The 20,296-nt window shown below is 45.4% G+C and overlaps 1 pseudogene; it reads right to left on the reverse strand.

Moving 5' to 3' along the window:
* LOC135558083 (piezo-type mechanosensitive ion channel component 2-like) overlaps positions 1 to 20,296 on the reverse strand; it is a 243,148-nt pseudogene that overhangs the window by 192,086 nt on the left and 30,766 nt on the right.

Genomic DNA, 20,296 nt, shown 5'->3' on the forward strand with positions numbered 1-20,296 from the left:
GTTGGAGGCTAATTTGTAAATGACATCGCAAAGTCAAGGATCTGCAGGATAGTCAGTTGTACGAGGGTATGTGTGGCTACATGAGTGAACGATGCTTTGTTGTGAAATAGAAAGCAGATTCTAGATTTAATTTTGGATTGGAGATGCCTAATGTGAGTCTGAAAGGAGAGTTTACAGTCTAATCAAACACCTTGGTATGTGTAGTTGTCCACATATTCTAAGTCAGAACCGTCCAGAGTAGTGATGATAGGCGGGCGTGTGCGGGCGGCAATCGGTTGAAGAGCATGCATTTAGTTTTACTTGCATTTAAGAGCAGTTGGAGGCCACGGAAGGAGAGTTGTATGGCATTGAAGCTCGTTTGGAGTGTCCAAAGAAGGTATCACGAATGGTGTCGTCTGCGTAGAGGTGGATCAGAGAATCACCAGCAGCAAGAGCGACATCATTGATGTATACAGAGAAAAGAGTCGGCCCGAGATTTTAACCCTGTGGCACCCCCATAGAGACTGCCAGAGGTCCAGACAACAGGCCCTCCGATTTGACACACTGAACTCTGTCTGAGAAGTAGTTGGTGAACCAGGCGAGGCAGTCATTTGAGAAACCAAGGCTCTTGAGTCGGAATGTGATAAGAATGTGGTGATTGACAGAGTCGAAAGCCTTGGCCAGGTCGATGAATACAGCTGCACAGTATTGTCTCTTATCGATGGAGGTTATGATATCGTTTAGGACCTTGAGCGTGGCTGGGGTGCACCCATGACCAGCTTGGAAACCAGATTTCATAGCGGAGAAGGTACGGTGGGATTCGAAATGGTCGGTGATCTGTTTGTTAACTTGGCTTTCGAAGACCTTAGAAAGGCAGGGCAGGATGGATATAGGCCTGTAACAGTTTGGGTCCAGGGTGTCTCCCCCTTTGAAGAGGGGGATGCCGTGGCAGTTTTCCTATCTTTGGGGAACTCAGACGATACGAAAGAGGGTTTGAACATAGTAATAGGAGTTGCAACAATTTCGGGAGATAATTTTAGAACGAGAGGGTCCAGATTGTCAAGACCAGCTGATTTGTAGGGGTCCAGATTTTGCAGCTCTTTCAGAACATCAGCTATCTGGATTTGGGTGAAGGAGAAATGGGCAGGCTTGGGCAAGTTGCTATGGGGGGTGCAGGGCTGTTGACCAGGGTAGGGGTGGCCAGGTGGAAAGTTTCCTAGTATCAGTGCAGTGGGCAGCTTGGAGGAGGTGCTCTTATTCTCCGTGGACTTTACAGTGTCCCAAACTTTTTGGAGTTTGTGCTGCAGGATGCAAATTTCTGTTTGAAAAAGCTAGTCTTCGCTCTCCTAACTGCCTGTGTATATTGGTTCCTAATGTCCCTGAAAAGTTGCATATCGCAAGAGCTATTTGATGCTAATGTCGTACGCCACAGGATGTTTTTGTGCTGGTCAAGGGCAGTCAGGTCTGGAGTGAACCACAGGCTATATCTGTTCCTGGTTCTACATTTTTTTGAATGGGGCATGTTTATCTAAGATGGAGAGGAAAACACTTTTAAAGAATAACCAGGCATCCTCTACTGATGGGATGAGATCAATATCCTTCCAGGATACCCGGGCCAGGTCGATTAGAAAGGCCTGCTCGCTGAAGTGTTCTAGGGAGCGTTTGACAGTGATGAGGGGTGGCCGTTTGACCGCAGACCCATTACGGACACAAGCAATGAGGCAGTGATCGCTGAGATCCTGGTTGAAGACAGCAGAGATGTATTTGGAGGGCAGGTTGGTTAGGACGATATCTATGAGGGTGCCTGTTTTTACCTGGTAGGTTCATTGATTTAGGTAGCATTGCTAACCATCCAAGTTGGTGCTAATGTGATAGGTAGCGTTGCTAACCATCCAAGGTGATGCTAATGCTATAGGTAGCGTTGCTAACCATCCAAGGTGATGCTAATGCTATAGGTAGCGTTGCTAACCATCCAAGGTGGTGCTAATGCTATAGGTAGTGTTGCTAACCATCCAAGGTGATGCTAATGCTATAGGTAGCGTTGCTAACCATCCAAGGTGATGCTAATGCTATAGGTAGCGTTGCTAACCATCCAAGGTGGTGCACCCTAAAGTCATAGTAGCAACTGAAGATCTGTCATCAAACAGAGTTAGAACCATGGCAGCCTGGGTCCATGTACAGCAACTCACCTAATGCAGTCATTTAAAAATAAATAAATAAATAAAGTTCTTTCCAGTATCTAACCTGATGTAGCTGTCCTCTGGAGGGATGAACTCGTGGAAGAACTGAAACTGATAGAGGTAGAGGACGACCAGGTGTCCAGCGCTGAATATGGCCATGAGGACACACATACAGCTGAAGATGAGGGTGTCGAAGGTCCGGCAGAATGACCACCACGTACACAGGAACAGGAACACGAAGAAATAGACCGCAGACGTCAGGGAGGGCAGAATTATACCTTAAAAATACACATACATTTATAAATCAATTCATCAATCAATCAACCAATCAATAAGTAGACTGCCGAGTTCAGGGGGGGGCAGCATGATACCTGGTGGAAAAATAATAAGCATTCAGATAAGAAATATGACCAGAAGTTTATTTACAGCAAGCTACACTGTGGGTGAGATGTGAGCATTAAAATATAACAAAGACCAGAAGTTTTTCCTGACCACGTGACCTGACTAAGAAAATCTCTGGGCCCTATTTTCACTATAGTCATATTTAAGAAATGTAATAGCACTCATAAAGAAGGGTTTGTACACAGTAAGATAGTTGGAGGCTGATTCTACCACTGACCTGTTAGCCCTAGTAGTATGGTGACCACCACTTTCCCTGCGGTGGTGATCAGATTCCCAATGATCTCCTTCACTTTGGATGCCGCGGCAGCGACGCAACCCAGAATCTTCATCTTGGTGCTCTCCTCTTCTTCCTCCTCCTCTTCTTCCTCCTCCTCTTCCTCCTCATCTTCCTCCTCCTCCATTTCTTCCTCCTCTTCTCCGGCCTCGTACCCAGCCTCAAAGTTTTCATCCAACAGGACATTGTCATCAAGGCTAAGATCTTCCTCTTCAACCTGGTTGGTAGACAGAGAGTTCAAAGTTCACAGACAGAGTGCCGAAACGATTCAGAGCCAATCCAAAATGGATACATACTTGGTCCTGCAAAAACCAGCACCTGGTTCTAGACACACTGCGGTGCCCAGGCTTTTATTTTGTATTTCTTTCAACAATTCAGTGTATAAAGAAAGGGATGGCCAAACCTCCTCATGAATAACTACTAGTTAGAGGTGGCCAAACCTCCTCATGAATAACTACTAGTTAGAGGTGGCCAAACCTCCTCATGAATAACTACTAGTTAGAGGAGGCCAAACCTCCTCATGAATAACTACTAGTTAGAGGAGACCAAACCTCCTCAAGAATAACTACTAGTTAGAGGAGGCCAAACCTCCTCATGAATAACTACTAGTTAGAGGTGGCCAAACCTCCTCATGAATAACTACTAGTTAGAGGTGGCCAAACCTCCTCATGAATAACTACTAGTTAGAGGTGGCCAAACCACCTCATGAATAACTACTAGTTAGAGGTGGCCAAACCTCCTCATGAATAACTACTAGTTAGAGGTGGCCAAACCACCTCATGAATAACTACTAGTTAGAGGTGGCCAAACCTCCTCATGAATAACTACTAGTTAGAGGTGGCCAAACCTCCTCAAGAATAACTACTAGTTAGAGGTGGCCAAACCTCCTCATGAATAACTACTAATTAGAGGTGGACAAACCTCCTAATGAATAACTACTAGTTAGAGGAGACCAAACCTCCTCATGAATAACTACTAGTTAGAGGTGGCCAAACCACCTCATGAATAACTACTAGTTAGAGGTGGCCAAACCTCCTCATGAATAACTACTAGTTAGAGGTGGCCAAACCTCCTCATGAATAACTACTAGTTAGAGGTGGCCAAACCTCCTCATGAATAACTACTAGTTAGAGGTGGCCAAACCTCCTAATGAATAACTACTAGTTAGAGGAGACCAAACCTCCTCATGAATAACTACTAGTTAGAGGAGGCCAAACCTCCTCATGAACAACTACTAGTGAGAGGTGGCCAAACCTACTCATGAATAACTACTAGTTAGAGGTGGCCAAACCTCCTCATGAATAACTACTAGTTAGAGGTAGCCAAACCTCCTCATGAATAACTACTAGTTAGAGGTGGCCAAACCTCCTCATGAATAACTACTAGTTAGAGGAGACCAAACCTCCTCATGAATAACTACTAGTTAGAGGTGGCCAAACCTCCTCATGAATAACTACTAGTTAGAGGTGGCCAAACCTCCTCATGAATAACTACTAGTTAGAGGAGACCAAACCTCCTCATGAACAACTACTAGTTAGAGGTGGCCAAACCTCCTCATGAATAACTACTAGTTAGAGGTGGCCAAACCTCCTCATGAATAACTACTAGTTAGAGGTGGCCAAACCACCTCATGATTAACTACTAGTTAGAGGTGGCCAAACCTCCTAATGAATAACTACTAGTTAGAGGAGACCAAACCTCCTCATGAATAACTACTAGTTAGAGGAGGCCAAACCTCCTCATGAACAACTACTAGTGAGAGGTGGCCAAACCTCCTCATGAATAACTACTAGTTAGAGGTGGCCAAACCTCCTCATGAATAACTACTAGTTAGAGGTGGCCAAACCTCCTCATGAATAACTACTAGTTAGAGGAGACCAAACCTCCTCATGAATAACTACTAGTTAGAGGAGACCAAACCTCCTCATGAATAACTACTAGTTAGAGGTGGCCAAACCTCCTCATGAATAACTACTAGTTAGAGGTGGCCAAACCTCCTCATGAATAACTACTAGTTAGAGGTGGCCAAACCTCCTCAAGAATAACTACTAGTTAGAGGAGGCCAAACCTCCTCATGAATAACTACGAGTTAGAGGTGGCCAAACCTCCTCATGAATAACTACTAGTTAGAGGTGGCCAAACCTCCTCATGAATAACTACTAGTGAGAGGTGGCCAAACCTCCTCATGAATAACTACTAGTTAGAGGTGGCCAAACCTCCTCAAGAATAACTACTAGTTAGAGGAGGCCAAACCTCCTCATGAATAACTACGAGTTAGAGGTGGCCAAACCTCCTCATGAATAACTACTAGTTAGAGGTGGCCAAACCTCATGAATAACTACTAGTTAGAGGTGGCCAAACCTCCTCATGGAGAACTACTGGTTAGAGGTGGCCAAACCTCATGAATAACTACTAGTTAGAGGTGGCCAAACCTCCTCATGGAGAACTACTGGTTAGAGGTGGCCAAACCTCCTCATGAATAACTACTAGTTAGAGGTGGCCAAACCACCTCATGAATAACTACTAGTTAGAGGTGGCCAAACCTCCTCATGAATAACTACTAATTAGAGGTGGACAAAGCTCCTCATAGAAAACTACTGGTTAGAGGTGGCCAAACCTCCTCATGAATAACTACTAGTTAGAGGTGGACAAAGCTCCTCATAGAAAACTACTGGTTAGAGGTGGCCAAACCTCCTCATGAATAACTACTAGTTAGAGGTGGCCAAACCTCCTCATGAATAACTACTAGTTAGAGGTGGCCAAACCTCCTCATGAATAACTACTAGTTAGAGATGGCCAAACCTCCTCATGAATAACTACTAGTTAGAGGAGACCAAACCTCCTCATGAATAACTACTAGTTAGAGGTGGCCAAACCTCCTCATGAATAACTACTAGTTAGAGGTGGCCAAACCTCCTCAAGAATAACTACTAGTGAGAGGTGGCCAAACCTCCTCATGAATAACTACTAGTTAGAGGTGGCCAAACCTCCTCAAGAATAACTACTAGTTAGAGGAGGCCAAACCTCCTCATGAATAACTACGAGTTAGAGGTGGCCAAACCTCCTCATGAATAACTACTAGTTAGAGGTGGCCAAACCTCATGAATAACTACTAGTTAGAGGTGGCCAAACCTCCTCATGGAGAACTACTGGTTAGAGGTGGCCAAACCTCATGAATAACTACTAGTTAGAGGTGGCCAAACCTCCTCATGGAGAACTACTGGTTAGAGGTGGCCAAACCTCCTCATGAATAACTACTAGTTAGAGGTGGCCAAACCACCTCATGAATAACTACTAGTTAGAGGTGGCCAAACCTCCTCATGAATAACTACTAGTTAGAGGTGGACAAAGCTCCTCATAGAAAACTACTGGTTAGAGGTGGCCAAACCTCCTCATGAATAACTACTAGTTAGAGGTGGCCAAACCTCCTCATGAATAACTACTAGTTAGAGGTGGCCAAACCTCCTCATGAATAACTACTAGTTAGAGGTGGCCAAACACGACTGAATGGTTCTGAAACATTTCAAACCTTAATTACATTTGAGGACACTGCCCTGTGCTGGGTGTCGACTTTTGGATGGGAAGTTAAAACGGGTGTCCTGACTCCCTGAGGGCATTCAAAATCCCATGGTGCTTATTGTAAGATTAGGGGGGGGGCGCTCGGGGGGGGTCGCCCGGGTGTCCTGACTCTCTGAGGTCATTCAAAATCCCATGGTGCTTATTGTAAGACTAGGGGGAGGGGGGGGGTCGCCCGGGTGTCCTGACTCTCTGAGGTCATTCAAAATCCCATGGTGCTTATTGTAAGATTAGGGGGAGGGGGGGTCGCCCGGGTGTCCTGACCCTCTGAGGTCATTCAAAATCCCATGGTGCTTATTGTAAGACTAGGGGGGGAGGGCATTCAAATCCCATGGTGCTTATTGGGCACTCGGGGTGTCCTGACTCTCGGGTGTCCTGACTCTCTGAGGTCATTCAAAATCCCATGGTGCTTATTGTAAGACTAGGGGGAGGGGGGGGGTCGCCCGGGTGTCCTGACTCTCTGAGGTCATTCAAAATCCCATGGTGCTTATTGTAAGACTAGGGGGAGGGGGGTCGCCCGGGTGTCCTGACCCTCTGAGGTCATTCAAAATCCCATGGTGCTTATTGTAAGACTAGGGGGAGGGGGGGGTCGCCCGGGTGTCCTGACTCTCTGAGGTCATTCAAAATCCCATGGTGCTTATTGTAAGACTAGGGGGGTCGCCCGGGTGTCCTGACCCTCTGAGGGCATTCAAAATCCCATGGTGCTAATTATAAGATTAGGGGGGGGGCCCGGGTGTCCTGACTCTCTGAGGGCATTCAAAATCCCATGGTGCTTATTGTAAGACTAGGGGGGTCGCCCGGGTGTCCTGACTCTCTGAGGGCATTCAAAATCCCATGGTGCTTATTGTAAGACTAGGGGGGGCGCCCGGTCGGGGTGTCCTGACTCTGTCTGACTCTCTGAGGCATTCAAAATCCCATGGTGCTTATTATAAGACTAGGGGGGGGGTGTCTAGGGGGGGTCTGTCCTGACTCGCCCGGGTGTCCTGACTCTCTGAGGTCATTCAAAATCCCATGGTGCTTATTGTAAGACTAGGGGGGTCGCCCGGGTGTCCTGACTCTCTGAGGTCATTCAAAATCCCATGGCGCTTATTGTAAGATTAGGGGGAGGGGGGGGTCGCCCGGGTGTCCTGACTCTCTGAGGTCATTCAAAATCCCATGGCGCTTATTGTAAGATTAGGGGGAGGGGGGTCGCCCGGGTGTCCTGACTCTCTGAGGTCATTCAAAATCCCATGGTGCTTATTGTAAGATTAGGGAGGGGGGGGGTCGCCCGGGTGTCCTGACTCTCTGAGGTCATTCAAAATCCCATGGCGCTTATTGTAAGATTAGGGGGAGGGGGGGGGGGGGGTCACCCGGGTGTCCTGACTCTCTGAGGTCATTCAAAATCCCATGGTGCTTATTGTAAGATTAGGGGGAGGGGGGGGGTCGCCCGGGTGTCCTGACTCTCTGAGGTCATTCAAAATCCCATGGTGCTTATTGTAAGACTAGGGGGGGGTCGCCCGGGTGTCCTGACTCTCTGAGGTCATTCAAAATCCCATGGTGCTTATTGTAAGATTAGGGGGGGCGCCCGGGTGTCCTGAGGGGGGGGACTAGGGGGGCGCCCGGGTGTCCTGACTCTCTGAGGTCATTCAAAATCCCATGGTGCTTATTGTAAGACTAGGGGGGGGACTAGGGGGAGTCGCTGTCCTGACTCTCTGAGGTCGCCGGGTGTCCTGACTCTCTGAGGTCATTCAAAATCCCACGGCGCTTATTGTAAGACTAGGGGGGGGGGGTCGCCCGGGTGTCCTGACTCTCTGAGGTCATTCAAAATCCCATGGTGCTTATTATAAGACTAGGGGGGGGTCCTGACTCTCTGAGGTCGCCCGGGTGTCCTGACTCTCTGAGGCCATTCAAAATCCCATGGCGCTTATTGTAAGGCTAGGGGGGGGGGTCACCCGGGTGTCCTGACTCTCTGAGGTCATTCAAAATCCCATGGCGCTTATTGTAAGGCTGGGGGGGGTCGCCCAGGTGTATTGTAAGACTAGGGGGGGGGGGGGGGTCGCCCGGGTGTCCTGACTCTCTGAGGTCATTCAAAATCCCATGGTGCTTATTGTAAGACTAGGGGGGGGTTAACCGGGTGTCCTTACTCTCTGAGATCATTCAAAATCCCATGGCGCTTATTGTAAGGCTGGGGGGTCGCCCAGGTGTATTGTAAGACTAGGGGGGGGGGGGGGGTCGCCCGGGTGTCCTGACTCTCTGAGGTCATTCAAAATCCCATGGTGCTTATTGTAAGACTAGGGGGGGGGTTCGGCATGTGTCATGGCCACATTCCATCACCTAATCATCAGCGGCATTCCTAATATCACTCCTCACCACTTCACCTGATAGCTGATGGGTGACGAGCGTTCTGGCACAAAAATGGTCTGCGTGCATCACTGAGATGAGGGTGCTACACAATGATGGTGGATGAGATGATTTCCCCCCTACTATGTAAAGCATTTTGAGTAACTCAGTTGGTACAAAAGCGCAAAATAAATTCAATAAATTATTATGTATTATTATTATTTGGACCCGATCACATACACTACATACCAGTACCAGTCACAATGTTGGTTATAACTACTCATTCAAGGGTTTTTCTACATACGTGTACAATAATACTGAAGACATCAAAACTACGAAGAAGTCACATTGATACCGAAACTGTGGTGAATTACCCAATAAATTACTGGGAGTTTATATATATATATTTTTACCTTTATTTAACTAGGCAAGTCAGTTAAGAACAAATTCTTATTTTCAATGACGGCCTAGGAACAGTGGGTTAACTGCCTGTTCAGGGGCAGAACAACAGATTTGTACCTTGTCAGCTCGGGGGTTTGAACTTGCAACCTTCCGATTACTAGTCCAACACTCGAACCACTAGGCTACGCTGCCGCCCCAAAATCCCATGGTCCTATATAGAGTGTGCGACTCTCTTTATTTTTTAATAGCTTATAGATTCTTCAAAGTAGATACTCTTTGCCTTGATGGCAGCTTTGCCCACTCTTGGAATTCTCTCAACCAGCGTAACCTGGAATGCTTTTCCAACAGTCTTGAAGGAGTTCCCACATATGCTGAGCACTTGTTGGCTGCTTTTCCTTCACTCTGAGGTTCAACTCATCCAAAACCATCTCAATTGGGTTGAGGTCTGGTGATTATGGAGGCCAGGTCATCTGATGCATTACATTACTCTCCTTCTTGGTCAAATAGCCCTTACACAGCCTGGTGGTGTTGGGTCATTGTCCTGTTGAAAAACAAATGATAGTCCCTCTAAGCCCAAACTAGATGGGATGGTGTATTGCTGCAGAATGCTGTGGTAGCCATACTAGTTGTGTGCCTTGAATTCTAAATAAATCACTGACAGTGTCACCAGCAAAGCACCATCACACCTCCTCCTCCATGCTTCACGGTGGGAACCACACATGCGGAGATCATTCGTTCACCTAATCTGCGTTTCACAAAGACACCGCGGTTGGAATCAAACATCTCAAATTTGGACTCAGCAGACCAATGGACAGATTTCCACCCGTTTAATTTCCATTGCTCATGTTTCTTGGTCTAAGCAAGTCTCTTCTTATTATTGGTGTTCTTTAGTCGTGGTTTCTTTACAGTAATTTGACCATGAAGGCCTGATTCACACCGTCTCCTCTGAACAGTTGATGTTAAGATGTGTCTGTTTCTTGATCTCTGTGAAGCATTTATTCTGCAATTTATGAGGCTGATAACTCTTATGAACTTATCCTCTGCAGCAGAGGTAACTCTGGGTCTTCCTTTCCTGTGGGGGTCCTCATGAGAGCCAGTTTCATCATAGCGCTTGATAGTTTTTGCGACTGCACTTGAAAAAACTTTCAAAGTTCTTGACTGACCTTTATGTCTTAAAGTAATGATGGGCTGTTATTTCTCTTTGCTTCTTTGAGCTGTTTTTGCCATAATATGGACTTGGTCTTTTACCAAACAGGGCTATCTTCTGTATACCACCCCTACCTAAACAACGCAACTAATTGGCTCAAACGTATTGAGAAGGTAAGAAATTCCACAAATTAACTTTTAACAAGGCACACCTGTTAACTGAAATGTATTACAGGTGACTACCTCATAAAGCTGGTTGAGAGAATGCCAAGAGCGTGCAAAGCTGTCATCAAGGAAAAGGGTGGCTACTTTGAAGTATCTCAAATATAAAATATATTTTGATTTGTTTAAAACTTTGTTTAACACTTTGGTTACTACACATTCCATATGTGTTATTTCATAGTTGTGATGTTTTCACTATTATTCTACAATGTAGAAAATAGTACAAATAATGCACCAACCAAATGGAGGTTTTTGGATATAAAAATAATCTTTATCAAACAAAACAAACATTTATTGTGTAACTGGGAGTCTCGTGAGTGCAAACATCCGAAGATCATCAAAGGTAAGAGATTAATTTTATTGCTTCTCTGACTTTCGTGACCAATCTACTTTGCTGCTAGCTGGTTGTAATGTTTTGTCTGCTGAGAGAGCTGTCCTAACATAAACGCTTGGTTTGCTTTCGCTGTAAAGCTTTTTTGAAATCTGACACGCCAGGTGGATTAACAACAAGCTAAGCTGTATTTTGGTATATTGCACTTGTGATTTCATGAAAATGTAATATTTTTAGTAATTTAATTTGAATTTGGCGCTCTGCAATTCAGCGGATGTTGACGAAAATGATGTGGACACCCTTTCAAATGAGTGGATTCAGCTATTTTAGTCACACCCATTACTGACAGGTGTATACAATCAAACACACAGCCATGCAATCTCCATAGACAAACACTGGCAGTAGAATGGCCTTACTGAAGAGCTCAGTGACTTCCAACGTGGCACCGTCATAGGATGCCTCCTTTCCAACAAGTCAGTTTGTCAAATTTCTGCCCTGCTAGAGCTGCCCCGGTCAACTGTAAGTGCTGTTATTGGGAAGTGGAAATGTCTAAGAGCAATAATGGCTCAGCCACAAAGTGGTAGCAAGTTCACAGAATGGGCTCGCCGAGTGCTGAAGCTCGTAGCACTGTTCATCGGGAGCTTCATGAAATGGTTTTCCATGGCCGAGCAGCCACACAAAAGCCGAAGATCACCAGGCGCAATGCCAAGCGTTGACTGTTATGAGTTGTGTAAAGCTCTTGGACTCTGGAGCAGTGGAAATGCATTCTCTGGAAAGATTAATCACACTTCACCATCTGGCAGTCCGAGGAACAAATCTGGTCTAGAGTGCCATCTGAGTGAGGTTTTAATTATATCAGAGCAATAAAGAGAGGTGGGTAGATACCAGGGAAGGGGCTTAATGCCAGGGGGCAGCCTTCCAACTTTATCACCACTCTAGGGGAACACTGCTAAACTAAAATTCTGGTGTCAGTGTTTATGAACCATGGGAGAGTTTGAAGCTGGGGCGCTATTGATGAGAATTTTTTTTTTAAATAGAAGCATGTAGGCTTGGAGAGAGAGAGAGGGGGGGTGAGAGAGGAGAGGGAGAGAGAGAGAGAGAGAGAGAGAGAGAAACATAGTATGATGAACCAGACAAACTTTTCCAAGGAATAACACTTCAGATACATATGTAGTAAACATTAAGATTCAGGAAACATTCCAATGTTCTTATTTAACTGAACTCTGAACTCTGAAATAGGTTGCTAATTATACATGGTGGATATCAACTTTTATTTCATTACGTTTTACGTAGCAAGATGGTTGCCTCAATTCGAGTTCTTAGGAAACTTTGCAGTATTTAGTTTTTTTTAATGTATTATTTCTTACATTGTTGCCCCAGGAAATCTGAAGTCTTATTACATACAGCTGGGAAGAACTATTGGATAAAAGAGCAACGTCAACTTACCAACATTACGACCAGGAATACGACTTTCCCGAAGCGAAACCTCTGTTTGGAGAGGACAACGGATCGGACCCAAGACCACAGCGCCGCAGAAGGGTCAGGCTCCGGAGACGGAGCCCACCGTTCCCGAATATACTACTCGCCAATGTCCAGTCTCTTGACAACAAGGTTGATGAATATCGAGATAGGTTTGCCTTCCAGAGAGACATCAGAGATTGTAACCATTCAACGCTGGTCTGACCAATCAGAAGCTTCTCTGTTTCACGGAAACATGGCTCCTTTGGGATATGTTGTCGGAATTGATTCAGCCTCCAAGCTTCTCCATGCATCGCACCGACAGAGATAAACACCTCTCTGGGATGAGGAAGGGCAGGGGTGTATGCTTCATGATTAACGACTCATGGAGTAATCATAACAGCATACAGGAACTCAAGTCCTTCTGCTCACCTGATCTGGAATTCCTTACAATCAAATGCCGGCCATTTTACCTCCCAAGAGAATTCTCCTCAGTTATCGTCACAGCTGTGTACATTCCCCCTCAAGCAGACACCAAGACGGCCCTCAAGGAACTTCACTGAACTCTATTTAAACTTGAAGCCATACATTCTGAGGCTACATTTTTTGAAGCTGGGAATTTTAACAAGGCTACCTAAAAATCTATCAGCATATTGATTGCACTACGCGAAAGAGTAATACACTGCTACTCTAACTTCCGTGATGCATACAAAGCCCTCCCCCGCCCTCCCTTCGGCAAAATCCGACCACGATGCCATCTTGCTCCTATCAGCTTATAGGCAGAAACTCAAACAGGATGTACCAGTGACTAGAACCATTCAACGCTGGTCTGACCAATCAGAAGCCACGCTTCAAGATTGTTTTGATCACGCGGACTGGAATATGTTCCGGTCAGCCTCAGAGAACAACATAGACCTATACGCTGACTCAGTGAGTGAGTTTATAAAGAAGTGCATTGGAGATGTCATACCCACTGTGACTATTAAAACTCTAACCAGAAACCGTGGACGGACAGGGGTAAAGCTGAAAGAGCAAACCACCGCATTTAACCATGGAAAAAGGTCTGGGAATACGGCTGAATATAAACATTGTAGTTTTTCCCTCCACAAGGCAATCAAACAAGCAAAATGTTGGTACAGGAACAAATTGGAGCCGCAATTCAACGACTCAGACACAAGATATATGTGGCATATTTCGACAGGAAATCACGGACAACAAAAAAGAAAACCAGCCATGTCACGGGTACTGACGTTACGCTTCTAGACAAACTAAACATCATCTTTGCCCGCTTTGAGGACAATGCAGTGCCACCATTGCGGCCCGCTAACAAGGTCAGCCCCCCCATTCTCCGTGGACGACGTGAGTAAAACATTTAAATGTGTTAAACCACGCAAGGCTGCTGGCCCAGACGGCATCCATAGCCGCGTCCTCAGAGCATGCGCAGACCAGCTGACTGGAGTGATTACGGATATATTTAATCTCTCCCTATCCCAGTTGTCCCAGTGCTGTCCCCCAACATGCTTCAAGATGGCTAGCATTGTTCCTGTACCCAAGAAGGCAAAGAAAACTAAACTAAATGACTACCGCCCCGTAGCATAGATTACTTGTTAGATATTACTGCACCTTCGGGAACTAGAAGCACAAGCATTTCGCTACACTCGCATTAACATCTGCTAACCATGTTGTATGTGACCAATAACATTTGATTTGATTTGATAAGGTTTAATAAAACCTTAAAGCCTTCAGGTATTTCCTAACCAATTCATAACATTTGTGAAGTAATTGTTGTGATGATAAATTCATGTTAATAAAAGGAAATCAACTGATTTTATAACAGAAAAATATAAGGTTGTATTGTAATAAATGTTTTCATTAGAGTTCAACTTCAATTTAATAAATGAAGAAAACTAAAAGTGTGTGTGAGTATGTGTGTGTGTGTGTGTGTGTGTGTGTGTGTGTCCCTCCACTCACCCCTTCCTCCGGTTCGAAGTCGTAAACCACGTCCTCTGGTGGTCTGTTTTGGACCAGACTGTGACACAGCAGCCAGCAGCCCAGACCAGTTAGAAACATCCCTACGTCAGGGAGAAACACACGGATACCGTTCCCTGCATCTGCACCTATCACACTGGACACAGAGAGACAGACAGAAACAGATGAGACTTGCCGTTGTTACACTACAATCAGCCTGTCAAGATGCTCTTGATGGTGCAGATGTAGAACTTTTGAGGATCTGATGGCCCATGCCAAATCTTTTCAGCCTCCTGAGAGGGACGAGGCGCTGTCATGCCCTCTTCATTACTATGCGGGGGCATGTGGACCACGTTAAGTTCTTAGTGATGTGGACACCAAGGAACCTGGTGCTCTCAACCTACTCCACTACAACCCCATCGATGTGGATGGAGGCAGGCTCTCCCCTCTTTCTCCTGTAGTCCACAATCAGCTCCTTAGCTTCACCAACATTGAGGGAGAGGTTGTTGTCATGGCACCACACTGCAAAGTCTCTGACCTAATCCCTGTAGGTTGTCTCATCGCTGTCTGTGATCTGGCCTACTACTGTCGTGTCATCAGCAAACTTGATGGTTGTGTTGGAGTTGTGCATCGCCACTCAGTCAAGGATGAGCAGGGAGTACAGGAGGGGACTAAACACACACCCCTGGGGGGCCCCCGTGTTGAGGGTCAGCATGACGGAGGTTTTACTGCCTACCCTCACCACCTTGGGCCGGCCCATCAGGAAGTCCAGGATCCAATTGCAGCGGGAGGTGTTCATTCCCAGGGTCCCGAGCTTGGTGATGAGCTTGGAGGGCACTATGGTGTTGAACACTGATCCGTAGTCTGAACCCGAGTCATATGTGGATCTGTTGAGGCAGCATGCGAATAGGAGTGGATCTAGAGCATCTGGGATGATGGCGTTGATGTGTGTCATGATCAGCCTTCCAAAGCACTTCATACTGTGTGCTACAAAGCAATAGGCATTTAGGCAGGTTACCTTGGAGTTCTTGGGGACAGGGACAGTGGTGGTCAGCTTGAAAGATGTTGGAATTACAGACTGGGACAAAGAGAGATCGAAAACGTCAGTGAAGTCACTTGCCAGCTGGTCTGTGAATGCTTTGAGAACGTGCCCTAGTATTCTATCTGGCCCGAATGCCTTGCTGTTTACTCACATCGGCCATAGTGAGCGAGATCTCACAGTCATCCAGAACAACAGGGGCTCTCATGCAAGACTTGGTGTTGTTTTCCTTTACGCGAGTATAAAAGGCATTTAGCTCGTTTGGAAGGCCGCGTCACTGGGCATCTCACGGCTCACGGTTTCCCTATGTAGTCCGTTATCGTCTGTAAGCCCTGCCACATAAAATGAACATTGTAGCTGATGAAAACAAGATTCCACCTTCCTCCTTATATTCTCATTTTTCCTGTTTGATGTCTGGTTGGAGGTTGTAGCGCTTACTTGTATGTGTCCGTTTTCCCGTTCCTTCTAAGATTCTCTAGCCTTTAGCCCAGCACTGATATTTCCTGTAACCTATGGTTTTATGTTTGGATACATTAGTATAGTCACTGTGTGGACGATGTCGTCGATGCACTTATTGATGACCGATGTGGTAAACTCCACAATTCTATTGGATGAATAGCAGAAGATATCCCAGTATGTACTAGCAAAGCAGTCGTGTAGCCTCGCTTCATCTGACCACTTCTGTATTGAGCGTGTCACTGGTACTTCCTGTTTTAGCTTTTGTTTGTAAACAGGAAGCAGGAGGATAGAGTCGTGGTCAGATTTGCCAGAGGGAGGGCTTGTTATGCATTTTTGTGTGTAGAATAAAAGTGGTCTGGAGTTTAGCGCTCCCCTAGTGGCACAGGATACATGTTGGTAGAAATGAGGTAGAATGGTTTTAAGTCTCCCCTCGTTAAGATCTCCGTCCACCATAAACGCTGCCTCTGGGTGTGCGCTTTCCTGTTTTCTTTATGGCTCAATACAGTTTGTTGAGTGCCACAGTGGTGTTGGCCTGTGGAGAAATTTAGAAAGCCTTGATAATTACGGATGAGAACTCTCTTAGTAGATATAAAAAAAGGTGTGCAACTTAGCATGAGGTATTCTATATCAGGTGAGCAAAATCTTGAGATTTTCCTGGAAGCAGCGCACCAGTTGCTGTTTATTAAAAGGCACACCCCTCCCTCTTTGGACTAGCCCGATTCCTCCGTTGTCTGATCGTGCAGGTAGGGCTTCATGGAGAAACCACTGAGTTCTATGTTCATAGATTCAGCCAGCCAAATTTCTCTACAAAACATAATATTTCAATGACATAGACTGACCAGGTGAATCCAGGTGAAAACTATGATCCCTTATAGATATCACTTGTTAAATCCACTTCAATCAGTGTAGATAAATGACTGACAGACATAATGAGGTTTAACATCAACAGACTCACAAACATAATGAGGTTTGACATCAACAGACTCACAGACATAATGAGGTTTAACCTCAACAGACATAATGAGGTTTAACCTCAACAGACTGACAGGCATAATGAGGTTTGACATCAACAGACTGACAGATATAATGAGGTTTAACATCAACAGACTGACAGACATAATGAGGTTTAACCTCAACAGACTGACAGACATAATGAGGTTTAACATCAACAGACTGACAGACATAATGAGGTTTAACATCAACAGACTGACAGGCATAATGAGGTTTAACATCAACAGACTGACAGACATAATGAGGTTTAACATCAACAGACTGACAGACATAATGAGGTTTAACATCAACAGACTGACAGACATAATGAGGTTTAACATCAACAGACTCACAGACATAATGAGGTTTGACATCAACAGACTGACAGACATAATGAGGTTTAACATCAACAGACTGACAGGCATAATGAGGTTTAACATCAACAGACTGACAGACATAGTGAGGTTTAACATCAACAGACTGACAGACATAATGAGGTTTAACATCAACAGACTGACAGACATAATGAGATTTAACATCAACAGACTGACAGACATAATGAGGTTTAACATCAACAGACTGACAGGCATAATGAGGTTTAACCTCAACAGAAACCACAGGTTGAGAAGGACAGGTCAGAACCACCAGAAGCATTTAGAAACCTGGTCTGTGTCCAAATTGTACCCTATTCCCTACATAGTGCACTACTTTTGACCAGAGCCCTAACTAATTATACTGAACAAAAATAAAGTGTTGGTCCCATTTATCATGAGATGAAATAAAAGATCCCAGAAATGTTCCATACGGACCAAAAAAACGTATATCTCTAAGACAGATAGTGGGTGATATATTTCACAATATATTCTCATCTGTGGTATGTTCTGCTGTCCTCTAATGTGTGACATTTCTATTCAGGTTTGATATTTTAAATTATGTACATGAGATATACAGCAGAAATACTGTATATAATAATAACATTATTCACTTTATTAACTCTTATCTATGTACTGTACATGTTTTCCTTATCTCTTACCTCTCAAAGCCGATCTGTCGTATGGATCTCTCCCACATGGAACCTGGAGAGGAAACACAGAAGAACATCATCAGAGTAGGAAGGGCTTAGTTTCTCTGCAGGTAGGGCTTAGTTTCTCTGCAGGTAGGGCTTAGTTTCTCTGCAGGTAGGGCTTCGCTTCATTTCTCTGCAGGTAGGGCTTAGTTTCTCTGCAGGTAGGGCTTAGTTTCTCTGCAGGTAGGGCTTCGTTTCTCTGCAGGTAGGGCTTAGTTTCTCTGCAGGTAGGGCTTCGTTTCTCAGCAGGTAGGGCTTAGTTTCTCAGCAGGTAGGGCTTCATTTCTCTGCAGGTAGGGCTTCGTTTCTCAGCAAGTAGAGCTTTGTTTCTCTGCAGGTAGGGCTTCGCTTCGTTTCTCTGCAGGTAGGGCTTCGTTTCTCTGCAGGTAGGGCTTTGTTTCTCAGCAGGTAGGGCTTTGTTTCTCAGCAGGTAGGGCTTAGTTTCTCTGCAGGTAAGGCTTCGTTTCTCTGCAGGTAGGGCTTCGTTTCTCTGCAAGTAGGGCTTTGTTTCTCTGCAGGTAGGGCTTCGCTTCGTTTCTCTGCAGGTCGGGCTTCGTTTCTCTGCAGGTCGGGCTGCGTTTCTCTGCAGGTCGGGCTGCGTTTCTCTGCAGGTCGGGCTTAGTTTCTCTGCAGGTAGGGCTTCGCTTAATTTCTCTGCAGGTAGGGCTTAGTTTCTCTGCAGGTAGGGCTTAGTTTCTCTGCAGGTAGGGCTTAGTTTCTCTGCAGGTAGGGCTTCGCTTAATTTCTCTGCAGGTCGGGCTGCGTTTCTCTGCAGGTAGGGCTTAGTTTCTCTGCAGGTAGGGCTTCGCTTAATTTCTCTGCAGGTAGGGCTTAGTTTCTCTGCAGGTAGGGCTTAGTTTCTCTGCAGGTAGGGCTTAGTTTCTCTGCAGGTAGGGCTTGGTTTCTCTGCAGGTAGGGCTTAGTTTCTCTTTAGGTAGGGTTTAGTTTCTCTTTAGGTAGGGTTTAGTTTCTCTGCAGGTAGGGCTTAGTTTCTCTGCAGGTAGGGCTTCACTTCGTTTCTCTGCAGGTAGGGTTTAGTTTCTCTGCAGGTAGGGCTTCGTTTCTCTGCAGGTAGGGCTGCATTTCTCTGCAGGTAGGGCTTAGTTTCTCTGCAGGTAGGGCTGCGTTTCTCTGCAGGTAGGGCTGCGTTTCTCTGCAGGTAGGGCTGCGTTTCTCTGCAGGTAGGGCTGCGTTTCTCTGCAGGTAGGGCTGCGTTTCTCTGCAGGTAGGGCTGCGTTTCTCTGCAGGTAGGGCTGCGTTTCTCTGCAGGTAGGGCTGCGTTTCTCTGCAGGTAGGGCTGCGCTTCACTGCAGGTAGGGCTGCGTTTCTCTGCAGGTAGGGCTTCATTTCTCTGCAGGTAGGGCTGCGTTTCTCTGCAGGTAGGGCTTCATTTCTCTGCAGGTAGGGTTGTGTTTCTCTGCAGGTAGGGCTGCGTTTCTCTGCTACCTGAAGTGTTCCTGATTGCCGTTGTGTATTTCAATACAGATTTCCAGGTACTCTATTATTTTCTATTCACCTCATGCAGAAAATGACCCATGGCTGATAATGCCTTAGTTCCAGAGACAACACAGCATCACATTGTGACTGGAGACTACAGACTAATCTAGACTAATGGCAAATCAATGTGAAGGTATATTAGGTGAGCAGTAAGGTGTTGAATATCCTACTGATGGTAGTGCTGTTGTGGAGACCGTTGAAATAGAATCTCCACCCATTATGACCTGAATGGGGAGGTCCGCCCTCTATGGTTCAGACACTACAGAGGCAGACAGTCTTATACCAACAAACACAACTCAGAGACTCAGACACAAATCTTTCTTCTGAAAGGTCTTAGTCATTTTAGGCTACCTCTTCTCGCTCTACAAATTGGTGCTCTCTCTCTCTCTCAATCTCTCTCTCCCGATCGCTCTCTTTCTCACTACAACATTCTATATCAGCCATGTTAGAACCCCATTAACATGACACTACAACATTCTATTACAGTCATGTTAGAACCCCATTAACATGACACTACAACATTCTATTACAGCCATGTTAGAACCCCATTAACATGACACTACAACATTCTATAACAGCCATGTTAGAACCCCATTAACATGACACAACAACATTCTATTACAGCCATGTTAGAACCCCATTAACATGACACTACAACATTCTATTACAGCCATGTTAGAACCCCATTAACATGACACTACAACATTCTATAACAGCCATTTTAGAACCCCATTAACATGACACTACAACATTCTATTATAGCCATGTTAGAACCTCATTAACATGACACTACAACATTCTATAACAGCCATGTTAGAACCCCATTAACATGACACAACAACATTCTATTACAGCCATGTTAGAACCCCATTAACATGACACTACAACATTATATTACAGCCAGGTTAGAACCCCATTAACATGACACTACAACATTCTATAACAGCCATTTTAGAACCCCATTAACATGACACTACAACATTCTATA

The sequence above is a fragment of the Oncorhynchus masou genome, chromosome 17 (genome assembly GCF_036934945.1).
Source record: "Oncorhynchus masou masou isolate Uvic2021 chromosome 17, UVic_Omas_1.1, whole genome shotgun sequence".
In the NCBI taxonomy this organism is placed as follows: domain Eukaryota; kingdom Metazoa; phylum Chordata; class Actinopteri; order Salmoniformes; family Salmonidae; genus Oncorhynchus; species Oncorhynchus masou.